Source organism: Babylonia areolata, chromosome 5, assembly GCF_041734735.1.
Source record: "Babylonia areolata isolate BAREFJ2019XMU chromosome 5, ASM4173473v1, whole genome shotgun sequence".
Lineage (NCBI taxonomy): Eukaryota > Metazoa > Mollusca > Gastropoda > Neogastropoda > Buccinidae > Babylonia > Babylonia areolata.
In genome coordinates, this window is record NC_134880.1 from 37588464 (window position 1) to 37592477 (window position 4014).

The following is a 4014-nucleotide window of genomic DNA, read 5'->3' on the forward strand; positions in this document are numbered from 1 at the left end:
GCAACTCCCACGTTCACTCGTATGTACACGAGTGGGCTTTTACGTGTGCGACCGTGTTTTTTTTCCCCCCGCCGTGTAGACAGCCATACTCCGCTTTCGGGGGAAATAGCCTGTATGAAGGATTCATCCGAATCCAAATCCTTCACTTTGTGTATATGTCTTTTGCTTTGTCACCTCATCTGCCCGTGTGTCTGTATGTGCGTGTGTCAAGTTTTCAAGTGAATGTCTTTCTACTTGAAGTGATATTTCGTTTGTTTTTTGTTGTTGTTGTTGTTTGTGTGTGTATGTGTGTGTGTGTGTGTGTGTGTGTGTGTGTGTGTGTGTGTGTTTTATGTGGTTGTTTATCTCTTTTTCTTTCTTTTCTTTTGTTTGTTTGTTTGTTTTTTTCTTTTTTTCTTTCTTTCTCTCCCCCCTCCTCCCCGTCTCTCTCTCTATATATATCTCTCTCTCTCCCTCTCTCTCTCTCTCTCCCTCTCTCTCTCTCTCTCCCTGTCTTTCTCTCTCTCACCCCCCGCTCTCTCCCTCTCCCCCCTCTCTCTCCTCTCTCCCTCTCTCTCTTTCTCTCTCTCTGTCTCTCTGTCGCACTGTCTCTCTGTCTCTGTCTCTGCTCTCTCTCTCATTGTCTGTCTCTCTCTGTCTCTGCACGCACGCACGCGCGCGCGAGCGCGCGCGCACACACACACACACACACACACACACACACACTCCCTCTCAAACGTTTTGCCTCCTAACCATACTCGAACAATTCGAGAATTTACATGACATGGTACAACGGACAAATGTCGCTATGATTTCATCTCATTCACGTAGATGTATGCGTGTGTTCACGCACTCAGGCTGTGTACAGTGAGATCTCAATGATACAGCAACACTGATTAACCCTTTTACTGCTGCTGCTGCTGCTGCTTCTGATGCTAACAAGTAACGCTAGTCACATGTGAGAAAAACTTAGGTTACGGGTTAAGGGCGCCATTCATCACGGTAGTTCTTTCGCTTCGTCAGGTCTCCGCATTCAGCTCTTTCAAGTCTGGCCTTGAAACCCACCTCTTCCCAAAACAGCCTCCATCCCCTGCCTCTTCCTTGTCTCCAGTTTCTCTAGTTTTTAGACTTGAATGACTGGCGTGAAAACGCTTTGATTTGTCTCTGCATAAGATTCAGCGCTATATAGATGCTATCATTACCATTATTATTACTACTGTTGTTGTTGTAGGGGTTGTTGTTGTTCTTGACATTATATTGAGAGGTTAAAATGTTAATGTTGCCATAGTCATTTACAGCCTTTCGGGGACACAGAATTCACATCCTAGTGTGTCTTAAGGCTCGACGTTGGAATGCACTGCCAAAATCCTCTTCTCTCCTCTCTACCGTTTTAGCCTTCCCCAACCAGAAAGTCAGGAACCCATTCACTAACATCTGAGTGGGTGGAGTGAGGGAAACCGGAGTAAAGCGCCTTTCCAAAAGACACAGCGCCATGCCGAAACGGGGCCTCCAACCCTGATCACAGGGTATACACAGTCTTCTTCTTCTTCTTCTTCTTCTTCTTCTTCTTCTTCTTCTTCTTCCTCCAATATTCTGCTGTCCACTCCGTGGGATCTACATACCTTTCTGACCTCATCAGTGTTCACACTCCCGCAAGAAATCTCCTCTCTTCCTCTGACTGTTACCTTTTGAAACTTCCTCGTGTCAATGCAAGAACCCATGGTGAACGTTCTTTCTTCTTTGCTGCTCCTCACATCTGGAACAACCTTTCCTCGTCAAATCCGTGCATCTCTGATTCTATTTCTGCTTTTCGCTCATCGCTAAAAACTCACCTTTTTTAAAAACCTAGCTATAAGCACTCACAGCTTCCTTGTTCTCCAACACCACCCATGTCAGCTCAATTTCGGTGTATGTAGAGTGGAAGGGGAGTGTGTGTGTGTGTGGCCGGGGGAGAGGGGTCGGGGGCTGAGTAAGAGTGGTCATGAATGTTCTATGTAACCTGCAATATTTTTCTTGCATGTAAAGCGCCCTGAGCTCTTAGAGAGAAAGGGCGCTATATAAATGTACATTATTATTATTATTATTATACTTCGTTCGTGGGCTGCACCTCCCACGTTCACTCGTGTGTAGGTAGACATAAGTGGGCTTTTACGTGTATGACCGTTTTTACCCCGCCACGTAGATAGCCATACTTTTAGCCATACTCCGTTTTCGGGTATGTGCATGCTGGGTATGTTCTTGTTTCCATAACCCACCGAACGCTGACATGGATTACAGGATCTTTAATGTGCGTATTTGATCTTCTGCGTGTGTATACACACGAAGGGGGTTGAGGTACAAGCAGGTCTGCACGTATGTTGACACGGGAGATCAGAAAAACCTCCACCCTTTACCAACCAGACGCCGTTACCGAGATTCGATTGAAAGTCCAACGACGGGCGCAATAGCCGAGTGGTTAGAGCGTTGGACTTTCAATCTGAGGGTTCCGGGTTCGAATCACGGCGACGGCGCCTGGTGGGTAAAGGGTGGTGATTTTTACCATCTCCTGGGTCAACATATGGCAGACCTGCTAGTGCCTGAACACCCTTCGTGTGTATACGCAAGCAGAAGATCAAATGCGCACGTTAAATATCCTGTAATCCATGTTAGCGTTCGGTGGGTTATGGAAACAAGAACATACCCAGCATACATCCCCCCTCCCACCCCACCCCACCCTCGGAAAGCGGAGTATGGCTGCCTACATGGCGGGGTAAAAACAGTCATACACGTAAAAGCCCACTTGTGTACATACGAGTGAACGTGGGAGTTGCAGCCCACGAATACAGAAGAAGAAAAAGAAGAAAGTCCAACGCTTTAACCACCCGGCTATTACGCCCGACATGCACACAATCAAATGTCCACCACCTGGAACCCTCATTACATGGTGAACACTCAAATCAAACGTCCAACACGTAGAACTCTCATTACAGAGTGAACACTCAAATCAAACGTCCAACACGTGGAACTCTCATTACAGAGTGAACACTCAAATCAAACGTCCAACGCGTGGAACTCTCATTACAGAGTGAACACTCAATTCAAACGTCCAACACGTAGAACTCTCATTACAGAGTGAACACTCAATTCAAACGTCCAACACGTGGAACCCTCATTACAGGGTGAACACTCAAATCACACGTCCAACACGTGGAACTCTCATTACAGAGTGAACACTCAAATCAAACGTCCAACACGTGGAACTCTCATTACAGAGTGAACACTCAAATCAAACGTCCAACACGTAGAACTCTCATTACAGAGTGAACACTCAAATCAAGCATCCAACAAGTGGAACTCTCATTACAGTGTGAACACTCAAATCACACGTCCAACACGTGGAACTCTCATTACAGAGTGAACACTCAAATCAAACGTCCAACACGTAGAACTCTCATTACAGAGTGAACACTCAAATCAAGCGTCCAACAAGTGGAACCCTCATTACAGGGTGAGCACTCAAATCACACGTCCAATACGTGGAACTCTCATCACAGGGTGAACATTCAAATCAAACTTCCAACACGTGGAACTCTCATTACAGGGTGAACATTCAAATCAAACTTCCAACACGTGGAACTCTCATCACAGGGTGAACATTCAAATCAAACTTCCAACACGTGGAACTCTCATTACAGGGTGAACACTCAAATCAAACGTCCAACACGTGGAACTCTCATTACAGGGTGAACACTCAAATCAAATGTCCAACACCTGGAACTCTCATTACAGGGTGAACACTCAAATCACACGTCCAACACGTGGAACTCTCATCACAGGGTGAACACTCAAATCAAACGTCCAACACGTGGAACTCTCATTACAGGGTGAACACTCAAATCAAACACCTGGAACCGTGATCACAGGGTACACATTCAATGAAAAGTCCACCACTTCGAATCAAGACACACCACACTCAATTAAAAAGTCTAACCACTGATTTTGTCACGGCGCTTCTATATAGAATAACCCAACATCAATGACATCACGGAAATGTGT